Source organism: Cherax quadricarinatus, chromosome 28 (genome assembly GCF_038502225.1).
Source record: "Cherax quadricarinatus isolate ZL_2023a chromosome 28, ASM3850222v1, whole genome shotgun sequence".
In the NCBI taxonomy this organism is placed as follows: domain Eukaryota; kingdom Metazoa; phylum Arthropoda; class Malacostraca; order Decapoda; family Parastacidae; genus Cherax; species Cherax quadricarinatus.
In genome coordinates, this window is record NC_091319.1 from 16,518,816 (window position 1) to 16,531,654 (window position 12,839).

Consider the following 12,839-nt stretch of genomic DNA (forward strand, 5'->3'; position numbering starts at 1 on the left):
GGGAATTACCAATAGACCCCTGACTACCTTCAAGAGGGAGCTAGACAGATACTTAAGGTCGGTGCCGGATCAAGTGGCCGGGGTTCGTATGTTGGACTACGTGTGGCCAGCAGTAACAGCCTGGTTGATCAGGCCCTGCTCCACCGGGAGGCCTGCTCATGGACCGGGCCGCGGGGGCATTGATCCCCGGAATACGCTCTAGGTAAACTCCGGTAGACCAACCACCAGCACTGCTACCTCTCAGTCACCAACATCACACCACACTCAGCAACATTAGTCACCAGTCACCAACATCACACCACATTCAGCAACAGCGGTCACCAGTCAACATCACACTCAGCAACAGCGCTCACTAGTCAGCAACATCACACTCAGCAACAGCGGTCACTAGTCAACAGCATCACACTCAGCAACAGCGGTCACCAGTCAACAACAAACAGGACTAGCGGTTACGTTGGCTGGAATTTTCTTTTAAATATTGTTGAGGTGGATGCTGCCTGGACACGACTGCCCCCGAGGCACAGCAACAGGTGCAAGGTCGCCTTCCTGGAAGCTGCTGACCACACATCTAAGTGCTACTGTCTTCCTTCCTTCCATTAAACTTCCACCTGTCCCTCCCCCACTGCTTGTCCCTCTTCCTCCGTTGAGAGGGACTTCCCGTCACCGTTACCTGCCTCTCGAACACCCACATCCCCCTCCCACTTACTTCTCCCTTACCCCTATTCCTTGCATTAGTAACTCTAGCTCAGCTTGAACGAAGTTTACAAAGCTTTCATAGCTACTGAACCCTTAAGAGAATACTTGATGATGTCGTTACCTTGCTCAAGTCTCCCAGCACAGGCTGATTGATTATATTAATAACTGAAACTTCCTGTAGAATTGAACCATTGTTGAGAGGGGACTCGTATACTGACGATGAGCAGGAAATGAGTGAAATTTTAATATAACAGTATCAGTAGAGAGAATGAGGTAGAGAATACAGAAACATTTTTCGCTCCAGCAGAAGACCGCGCAGACCAACTAACTGACATTAGTACAAATCTCAGATTTTGGAAAAGAAATGGATAACATGCCCACTCACTCAGCACCTGGACCAGATTTATGGAATGCCCTATTTATAAAAAAGTGCAGAGTACCATTAGCACGAGCACTCAGTATTCTTTGGAGAAAGAGTCTAGATCCTCTACCGTACTGACTTTGACACTAAAATAAGCATGAAAGTCAGTACGGTAGAGGACACTGAAAAAGTACAGGAAGACATAAACAGGGTTTTCTAGTGGGCAGTGGAAAACAACATGACGTTCAGTGGTGATAAGTTCCAGCTGCTTAGGTATGGAAAGAATGAAGAACTCAAAAGGAGCACTATATACAAAACTCAAGAGGGTCACCAAATAGAACGTAAGGAACACGTAAAAAACCTAGGAATAATTATGTCAGCCGACCTTTCTTTTAAAGACAAAGATCACGACAGCCAGGAAGATACTGGGTGGGTATTGAGAACTTTCAAAACAAGGGAAACAATGCCGATGGTGACACTCTTCAAATCGCTAGTGCTCCCTCACTTAGAATATTGCTCAGTGCTGACGGCCCCGTTCAGGGCAAGAGAAATATCGGAGCTAGAACAAATACAGAGATCGTTTACGGCTCACATTGAGCCAGTAAAGGACCTAAACTACTGGGAACGCATGTAAGTCTTGAACATGTACTCATTGGAGCGGAGGAGAGAGAGGTACATGATAATATTTACCTGGAAGGTACTCGAGGGATTGGTCCCAAATCTGCACACTTCCATAACAACATACTGGAGTGAGAGATATGGGAGGAAGTGTAAAATAAACCCAGTGAGGAGCAGGGGTGCTGTGGGGACAATAAGGGAACACTGTATCAACATCCGGGGTCCCAGACTTTTCAACATCTTACCAGAAGATATCAGAAACTGCTGGAACAAGTGCTGAAGCCTTCAAGAGGAAACTAGACAAGTATCTTCACCAGGTGCCAGATCAACCAGGCTGTGATGGATATGTGGGACAGCGGGCCTACAGCAGCAACAGCCTGGTTGACCAGGCGAGCACCAGACGAGCCTGGCCCATGGCCGGGCTCAGAGAGTGGATATACTCTCGAAATTCTTCAAAGGTAAGGTAGGTGAAATACCGGAGAGTGCAGACATAGCTCCTTTGCATAAGGAAGGTAGTGGAGCACTAGCTAAAAACTACAGACCAGTAGCCCTAACTTCCCACATTATAAAAATCTTCGAGAGAGTGATGAGACGGCAGATTACAAATTTTATGGACCAGCACAACCGACATAACCCAAACCAGCGTGGATTTAGGGGAGGACGATCATGCCTCTCGTAGCTGCTGAACCACTATGACAGAATTACGGAGGCGTTCGAAGACGACCAAAATGCAAATGTGATATACACAGATTTTGCAAGTGCGTTGTTTGACAGATGTGATCATGGAGTGATAGCGCGGAAAATGAGGACCATGAGTATTACGGGGAAGGTAGGCAGATGGATTTTCGGGTTCCTAACACACACAACACAAAAAGTAGTAGTAAATAGAGTAAAATACACCATCAGCTAGGTAAATAGCTCAGTTCTCCAAGGTACTGTCCTGGCGACTCTGTTGTTTCTCATCCTCATAGCAGACATAGATAAAAACACCAGTCACAGTTTCGTATCATCATTTGTAGATGACACTAAAATGAGCATGAAAGTCACTGCGGTAGAGGACAGGAAGACATAAGCAGGGTTTTCCAGTGGGCAGTGGAGAACAACATGACGTTCAGTGGTGATAAGTTCCAGCTGCTTAGGTATGGAAAGAATGAGGGAACTCAAAAGAAACACTATATACAAAACTTAAGACGATCACCAAATAGAATGAAAGGAAGACGTGAAAGACTTGAGAATAAATTATGTCCGCAGACCTTTCTTTCAAAGAACATAATAAGACAAAGATCACGACAGCCAGGAGGATGACGGGGTGGGTATTTGGAACTTACAAAACAAGGGAAATAATGCCAGTGGTGACACTCTTCAAATCGCTAGTGCTCCCTCATTCGGAATATTGCTAAGTGTTGGCGGCTCCGTTCAAGGCAGGAGAAATGTCAGAGCTGGAACAAATACAGAGATCGTTTACGGCCCACATAAAACAGAGGAGAGAGAGATACCTGATAATATATACCTGGAAAGTCTCGAGGGCTGCTCCCAAATCTGCACACTGCCATAACAACATACAGGAGCGAGAGATACGGGAAGAAGTGCAAAATAAACCCAATGAAGAGCAGGGGTGCGGTGGACACAATAAGGGAACACATTTTTGTCCCCAAACTATTCAGAATCTTACCAAAAGATATCGGAGGCACGGTTGGAATAAGTGTAGAAGTCTTTAAGAGAAAACTGGACAAGTATCTTCACCAGGTGCCAGATCAACCAGGCTGTGATGGACAGTGTGGGCAGTGGGCCTCCAGCAGCAGGAGCCTGGTTGACCAGGCAAGCACCAGACAAGCCTGGCCCATGGCTGGGCTCCGAGAGTAGAGAAACTCTCGAAACTCGTCAACGATTTTTTGCATGTGTCTTTATCAGTAGTAGTTAGCGTGTGTGTATATATATATATATATATATATATATATATATATATATATATATATATATATATATATATTTATACATATGTGTGTGTGTGTGTGTGTGTGTGTGTGTGTGTGTGTGTGTGTGTGTGTGTGTGTGTGTGTGTGTGTGTGTGTGTGTGTCTGTGTGTGTGTGTCTGTGTGTGTGTGTGTGTGTGTGTGTGTGTGTGTGTGTGTGTGTGTGTGTGTGTGTGTGTCTGTGTGTGTGTCTGTGTGTGTGTCTGTGTGTGTGTGTGTGTCTGTGTGTGTGTGTGTGTGTGTGTGTGTGTGTGTGTGTGTGTGTGTGTATGTTTGTATAAAGAACATAAGGTAGTAGGTTGGTAGACAGCAACCGCACAGGGAGGTACTACCGTCCTGCCAAGTGAGTGTAAAACGAAAGCCTGTAATTGTTTTACATGATGGTAGGATTGCTGGTGTCCATTTTTCTGTCTCATAAATATGCAAGGTTTCAGGTACGTCTTGCTACTTCTACTTACACTTAGGTCACACTACACATACATGTACAAGCATATATGTATATACACACCCCTCTGGGTTTTCTTCTATTTTCTTACTAGTTCTTGTTCTTGTTTATTTCCTCTTATCTCCATGGGGAAGTGGAACAGAATTCTTCCTCCGTAAGCCATGCGTGTTGTAAGAGACGACTAAAATGCCAGGAGCAAGGGGCTAGTAACCCCTTCTCCTGTATAAATTACTAAATTTAAAAAGAGAGACTTTCGCTTTTCTTTCTGGGCCACCCTGCCTTGGTGGGATACGGCCGGTTTGTTGAATATATATATATATATATATATATATATATATATATATATATATATATATATATATATATATATATATATATATATATATATATATATATATATTAATAAAGTACATACTCATGTTTGTGTTTTCTATCAATGTATTCTATTAATAAAGTACATATATAATATAAATTATAGAGGGTGGTAGAAGAAAATATTCAAACAGCTCCGCGGAGAACCTTGAGTTTTCCCTGAGGTACGTTTATTGTCTTCTCTGAGGATGAGGGTCCCCATTCCAGATATATATATATATATATATATATATATATATATATATATATCTATATATATATATATATATATATATATATATATATATATATATATATTATAAAAGGGGTCCACCTCTGGTGTAAATTGTGGGACCCATAGCCTCGGAGAAGTGGATAAAAAGGCTTCAAGGAAGAATATTTGGATTTCTTCGTGAAGCCGTTTGAATATTCCACTTCCCCTACCACCCCATCTTTTAATATATTTTTTTTTACCAATAGGAGTATTTTATTACATAATATGGTACAGAGGATTTAAGAGATACATTGTTGATATAAAGGTGGCATAATACATTGTTGATATAAAGGTGGCATATAAGGTACATGTTGTTACGTGTGTATCACCGATTATAAGGCGAAAATCTCATCCAGCTCCTCAGAGCTGGGGCGTGTGCCCAAAATACAGCAGGCATTACCCCTTTGAACAGCCGCACTGAGCCGCTGGAACAGAAAACTAGCTGCCCTGGGATCCCTAGTTACCCTGATGAGTCTTTTTCCCAGCTCCTTAAGGAATTTAGATGCACTCTTTCCCCATGAGCCAAGGGTCTCTGAGCCTATGGGAACAAACATATAATAATGGGCAAGTTCTCCATATTTTCTAGACTTTTGGGACTCCCTGAAGCTGGCAGCTGCCCCTCCTTCCTCCCTGGTGTATTGGAGATAGGTATCAGCCAAGGTAGATGCACATGTATAGTCCCACACCACCTGCTTCCCATCTATCCAGGCTTGAAGGGTGATACCATCTGGACGCTTCTGGCTGCCATCAGATCTGCATAGTTGGGGTGGCTCCCTTACTGCTGGGCATCCAGCTGTTGTGAGGCTCCTCTTGATAATGTTATTAACCTCCTCATGTCTTGCAATCTTTCCCTCGGATTTACGGCACACAAGACCATGGTACCCAAATCGATCTGCTGTTTCACTGCCACAAATACACCTGTGTTCGGCGAGAATAGGGGCGGCAAGTCAAAGGGCAACACGGATGCGGATGGTCTGTGGGTCGAGGCGTGTGCCAAGGCTGGAGTTGGGAACAGCCAACAGAAAGTCCCCAGCATGAGGGGCTCTCAGTGCCAGGAGGCGGGCTCTATCCTTCCCTGACACACTCTGAAGCATTGTTGAGGCTATATTTTCCACTATTGGACCATCCCAGTGCGATTGTTTGTAGTAGTTGAGGGGAGCAGGTCTGGTTTCAGAGCCCGTTAGATTATCCCAGATCATTGCTCCGTCAATGAATTTTTGGTCCTGGACGCCAATCTTGCTGGAGTTAAAAAACATGGGGAATTTGTGAAATAAAACCTCATGAAAAGCAGGGGCGTCATGAACACAAGAGAGCATTGTGTCAACATCCGAGGTCCTAGACTCTCCAACCTTCCACCAGAAGTTATCAGAAATATTGCCAGTACGAAGGCAGTTAATAGCCTGGTTTCAGGCCGGGCTGTGAGGTAGTAAACCCTCGTAACTAGTCACATGTAAATCACCACTACAACTGCAACTATTATTACTGCTACGACTACTGTGTAATGACCACCACTGCTTACCGGCTGCTTAACGACTGCTTACCGGGGGTCATTGTCCCCTCGGCTCGTTACCAGACCAGGCCTTCTGGTTGATAGCCTGATAAGTAAGGTTATCAGCCTGATCAACCGGGATGTAGTGCATACTTTGGACTGACAGTGATTGGCACCACTATCAGTCCAGCAACCGAGAGGCCTGGTCTGGGACCGGGCCGCTCGGGCAGTGATCCTCGAAATACACTCCAGGTAGACAACGTATGTTAAACCGTGTTTTTTGTTGGGGGAGAGAGAGGTAGGATAGGGGCAGCAGCGTTGAAACGCCCCTCACGTTTGTGTCCAGGTGCGTATACTTATATCTAGTGTTACTGCTGATGTCGACTAAGTAAATTAGTGAGAAACTGCAGATTTAATTGGTTGTACAGCCTTGGTCGTGTCCTTGGCTGGTGGTTTTGGTACGTAAACTGGTAGTTGGTTCGTGAAGACTAGGGTCAGCGAGTTGCTGTTTCTCTTAGATATATATATATATATATATATATATATATATATATCTATATATATATAGAGATATATATATATATATATATATATATATATACATACACATACATACATACATACATATATCCACATGAGCGGCTATTGTGCAACCCGTGCTCATTCTGTAAGCAATAACATCAAAAAATGTATTAGAGTTATCACACTTGATTGTGATTTAACAGTATTGGGTATACATTCTGTCTTTTGGGTAATAGTCATATCATGGATTGCAGTATCATTATGTAGCTCTTAATTATTTAGTTGGTGTAGCATGTTAAAACATTAACAAGATTTCAGATATTTAACGCCTCTTGTTGAAATCCTGATATGTTTAAAAAACACATTCATTATTTTCCACAGGTGATAATATATTACTGTTTGCTGTATTACGCTGAAAATTCAGCCTTGGACGCTGCTTCCTTGTCTTGATTGTCCTAATTGTTGCCCGAGGTAACCCACCACAGGTGAACCACTTCCTGCTCTTCACAAATCACTGAGTATACGGACACAAACACGATTATACTGATTACACCCACCCACACCCACACACACCCACACACACACACACACACACACACACACACACACACACACACACACACACACACACACACACACACACACACACACACACACACACACACACACACACACTCGACCCCTGCAACCACAACTAGGTGAGTACACACAAACGTAATTTCCAGACACCTGGAAGTTAGTGATGTCATGGGCTCAGTCAAATAATCTGCTCCTTCCTTCCTACGAGGTGAGTACAAATAGGTAGTCTGTCCCACACTGAGCAGAGAGAGGATCGAACCTTCACCACTTCGCGTTGAATGATTTACATGGGTTTAGAGCTTAAGATAAAGTTTAGTAGTTGTACCTTCTGTGTAGTATTATTATATACACAGAGACATAATAATATCTGTGATGTTCCGCTGGTCCCTATATAAGGGATTCTTAATACTAATGTATAGGTAAATTACGACTTTATTGTTCCTGGTGAAGGTGACAACACTTAACTCCTTCATTGCTTCGACAGTATAGTATTTAAAGGATTTTCTTTTTGTTCTTTAAAGAGGTTGCTTTCATTATCTATTTTCACAGTAAAGAATATCACACATACACTTGAAAAAAACAAAATTCCTCCAGGCAGTTCCTGATAAGTCGGAATGTGGTGCCTACGTTAGACTGCATGGTGCTGGCACTTGTAGTGTGGCTGGCCACTCCATCAATCATGAAGACTGATCCTCTACAAGGCCTCCATAACTTAATGATTCCCTTCAAATGAAGGGGATGCTTTGACGCCGGTGAAGAGCTCTTGATCCAAGGAATTGGATCTACCCTCTTTCATTTATCAAACCTGTTTTACCCCCATTCCCCAATCGCTATACGATCCCTACGAGTTTAACGCTTCTCCGTGAACAGAACAATCAGCTTCATAATTACTTATAAAGAGCTCGGTAGTAACACACTCCTTTTTTTTTTTTTTTATTCGCCGGTATTCTCCTGGCCCGGGTCTTTTCCAAGTAGTGGTGACCCGGCCTTGGCTCCCTATCTGGGGAGTGTCTCGAGACTTAAGTCTCCCATGGGAGGAGGTATAGTACCTCCTCATCTTTGGGACCAAGTGTCCCCAGGCCTAGCCACATTCCCCGCCCTCACGGGGCTCGTAGAGAGAAGCTAGGCCTCTGGTCTGCCATCTACCCCGCCTCAAAGGGGCTCGTGGGGATGGCAGTCTTATGAGCTGCAGATGGTAGCAAGCTCAGGCCTCTCTTGACCTTGAACACACTCCTCTGTCAAGATTCGAGCTTATCTATACCTGGTACGACACAAGTACCATACCATCTAGACCGCCTATAATGAACTAAACTATACATTCTTAACCCACAACATTGCATAGAAAAGTTGAGTACGGAAACATACAAAGTTATTATAAAATATATTTAGCTGAGAAAGCCTTAAAGGAGATCAAATATTGAAAGAGAATGTAGAAGAATATACATAAGGTAAAAAAAAAGGGGTTGTAGAAGTCCTTAAAAATAAGAATAAGTCACAGCCAAAGAAAATTAATCTACACTGAGTGATTATCTATATAGAAGAGAAACTAAAACATGTATACCAGCTGTAAGAAACACAGAAGTAACAAAAAAAAGTCGTGTAAATGTAAATTACATAAATTATCCTAGCCTAACTAAAAATAAAGAAAAAATTGTTTGAAAAAAAAACTGAAAACGCACAGAATTCATCGACACCATGCCTAACCCTTCTAGGGTAGGGTAGGTGCCTGAGCCCGAGCCTTTAGCTCATAAGACTGTCATTCCCATTAGCCCCCTTGGGGCGGGGATGGCAGACCAGAGAGGCCTAGCTTGTGGCTAGGCCTGGGGACATTTGGTCCCAAAGATGAGGAGGTACTTGTGCCTCCTCCCATGGGAGACTTAGGTCTCAGACACTCCCTAAAGAGGGAGCCAAGGCCGGGCCACCACTTGGACAAGGCCCGGGCCGGGAGAATACCGGCTAATCTTTAACTAACTAACTAACGCAAAGAATTGTGATGATGCGTACCACAGCAAGGGAAATGGCGTAGTAGAATGAGGCTAGATTGTGAGAATACGTAATGGGAGAGTCTGGGCCTAAGAGGATTGGCAGGGTTGAAGGGGAGCAGTGATTGGTGTAATCGGATTATAGAAGAGAATTAATTGGTTGTAATTAAAGCAGTCTTATAGTTTTATATAACTTATTCCCTGCTTCAATATATATTTTTTTGCTTGGACCTTACGAAAATCTTATGTCTAAAATAGCACACATATATTACCTTAAGGATACCTGAGGATGTTTTCGGGGATCACTGCCTCGCCGATTGCCCAGTCCGTTACCAGGCCCTGTGGTGGATCAGGGCTTGATCGACCAGGCTGTTAGTGCTGGCCCCACGAAGTCCAATTTACAACCACAGCCCTGCTGATCAGGAACTAATTTGAGGAGCTCATCAAATTCTCTCTTGAATAAAGCAAGAGGTGTGTTGGTAAGTTGAAAGTCGGGGACCTCTGACGATTATTTGGTGGCCACCAAATAAGAAAAGAAACATGTGAAGGACCTGGTGTAATAATGTCAGCATCTAAATTACTGGGATCTTTTGAAGACCCTTCAAGTATATTTCTTGGAACGGAGGCGAGAAAGGCACATTATAATTTACTCTTGGAAAATTCTGGAAGGACTAGTTCCTAACTTGAACACCAGAGTCCCTCCGTATGGGAACAAGAGACTTGGCAGACAGTGGAAAATACCTCCACAAAAAAGTAGGGGCGCGACGAGTATACTGAGAAATGAATGAGTGTCATAGGTCCCCGACTCTTTAACTCCCTCCCTCCATGCATACGGTGAATTACCAACAAACCTCTGGTGGTCTTCAAGAGTGAATTGGATAAGTTCCTCAAATTAGTGCCTGACCAGCTGGGCAGTTGCTCATACGTTGGACTGCGTGTAGCCAACAGTAACAGCCCGTTTGATCAGGTCTTAATCTCCAAGAGGCCTAGTCTGGGACTGGGTCGCAGGAGCATTGATCCCCGAAAACGTCTTTCAGGAATCCTTCAGGACCTGTCATTAAGAAATGACAATAAGGCAAAGGTTGTGAAAGCTAGACAAATGTCGGGGTGGATAATGAGAACTTTCAAGATGAGAAATGTTGACAGTAATAACACTATTCAGATCGCTTATGCTATAAAACATTTAAAATAATGGGAATGCATAAAAGTTCTAAAGATGTGTTTGTTCTCTGTGGTGTAGGAAACAAATATTTATGATAATACATACGTGAAAGATACTTGAGGGCCTTGTGCCAAATCTAAACAGTACAAGGTAATGGGGTGAGAGATATAACAGGAAGTGTACAAGACACTAAGTGAAAGCAAAGGGTGCCGTGGACACAAATAGAGTACGTTATATCAACATCTATGAGCCTAGACTATTTAATATCTTACCATACGATATCAAAATATTGCTGCGACAGGTATAGAGGTCCAGCAGAAACTAGACTAGTAGCTCCACCAAGTGTCAGAGCAACCAGGTTGTGATGGATATGTGAGCCAGTGGCCCTCCAACAGCAACATCCTGGTTGATCAGGCAAGTAATGGACAAGCCTGCGAGAGTAGGAAAACTCTCGAAACTGGTCACAGGTTTACCACAGGATGGTTCAAAGAGTGCTAACTAGGCAGGACTGAGTCATTACACGCTCTTTCACAGAGGGTGTTCCAGCTATGCTGTAATGACTGGGAGGTGCCTGTTTCCTGTAATACTTGTGTAGAGGTCACCCTTCCTGTCTACCTTTAACCTTCACTCTCCTCCTCCTTCCTCCCTTTCCACCTACCACCCTCACCCAATACCCCTACCTCTTCTCACATCCGATTCACCTCTATCTCTCTCTTAGATATACGTACACTACAAGTATATAATTGAGTCCACATTCTTCTTTTCCAGTGTATACAATTTTTGTTGTCTCGCACTGTAATGATGGAGACATCTTCATAAAAACTCTTTTTCTCCTATGTACGGAATAGGCCATTTTTATATATGGTAGTTCCAATACCTGTATCTCCAGCTCTCTTGGAAAGAAGCATTTGAATCTGCCGTAGCTGCTGTGACGATATCCTCATTGGCCTACTGAAGTTTCACAGCTGAGACTGGAAAATTTCAGCAGTACCTGAAGGATGTTTTCAAGGGTAAGTGCCCCTCAGAATAACACCTGTGTCCAGGTTCTTTCTCCACAAAACACTAAAAGTACCTAATTTTATGTACTTTGTACCCAGTACTTGAATACTTCCGGAGGACGGGAGTTTTCTTTCAGAGAAAAAAAACTTACAGCAGAAAGTGGGGGATAACAGATCTCAAAGGCAACAAACTCTCTGAAACACAAAGGAAAATCATTGAAATTCAAAACACTGCCAACATCTCCACAATTTCCGATGTAACCCACTTCCCAAATGATTTTGAAAAAGCCATGGACAGCATATCTATGCATTCTTCTCTAGGCCCAGATTCGTGGAATTCCATAATAAAAACCAGTAAGAAACACTATCACGGGTCTTGAGTGTTTTATGGAGAAGGTTGGACACAGGTGTCATTCTACAGTCATTAAAGACCACTGATATTTCCCGATAGCCCTAGCTTCACACATAGTAAGAATAATAATATTTTCATTTACAACAAGTACATGTACATGGTATACAGGCCTAGATGACATTAATGACATACTACTATACAGAAAACCCCTTGTTATGCTGAGCATTTCGGGCAAATTAGGTGAGTGTCCCAGGATGCGACTACACCAGTCGACTAACACCCAGGTATTCATTTACTGATGGGTGAACATAAACAACGGGTGTAAAGAAACACACCCAATGTTTCTACCCTGGCTGGGAATCGAACCCAGACCCTCGCCGTCGAGAGCTTCAGCCACCAGGCTACGAGAGCCCCATCAAAATGTTTGAACGGGTGCTAAGAAGCAAGATTGCCAATTACGTGGAATCACAACACTTGCACAAATCAGGACAGCAGAGGTTATGGGCAGGTCACTCCTGCCTTTCACAATTAGCAGATTAGTCGATGCGGTCTTGAATGCTCTGGAAGACAAGTTAAATGCTAATGTAATATACACTGCTTTTTGCAAAAGCTTTCGACGAGTGCGACTATGGTGTGACTGCGCACAAAATGTATGCAAAAGGAATAACTGGGAAAGTGGGCAGGTGTATATTTAGCTTCTTAAGAAATGGAACCCAGAGAGTAGTAGTAAAAAGAGTGAAGTCGGAGGCTGTTACTGTGAAAAGCGCTGTCCCTCAAGGGAGGTTCCTTCACGCTGGTGAGGGGCTCTTGATGTAGGGAATTGGATCTGAGCTCCAGTTCCCTGAATTGAGCCTGAATGCTTTTCAATTCTCCCTTCCCTACAGGTGCTGTATAACCCCTACGTGTTTAGCACTCCTGACCCTCAAGCCACAGTACTAGCCTGGCTTTTGTTTCTCATTCTTTTATCTGACATTGACCCACCTTGTTTGTCACGTCCAGGAATATTTGCATACAAAATTTCCTTGGATGCTACCTTA

General features: G+C 43.3%; 1 protein-coding gene across 2 annotated transcripts in view; it reads left to right on the forward strand.

Annotated features, from left to right (window-relative positions):
• baz (par-3 family cell polarity regulator) overlaps positions 1–12,839 on the forward strand; it is a 713,284-nt gene that overhangs the window by 191,216 nt on the left and 509,229 nt on the right. The window lies entirely within an intron of this gene.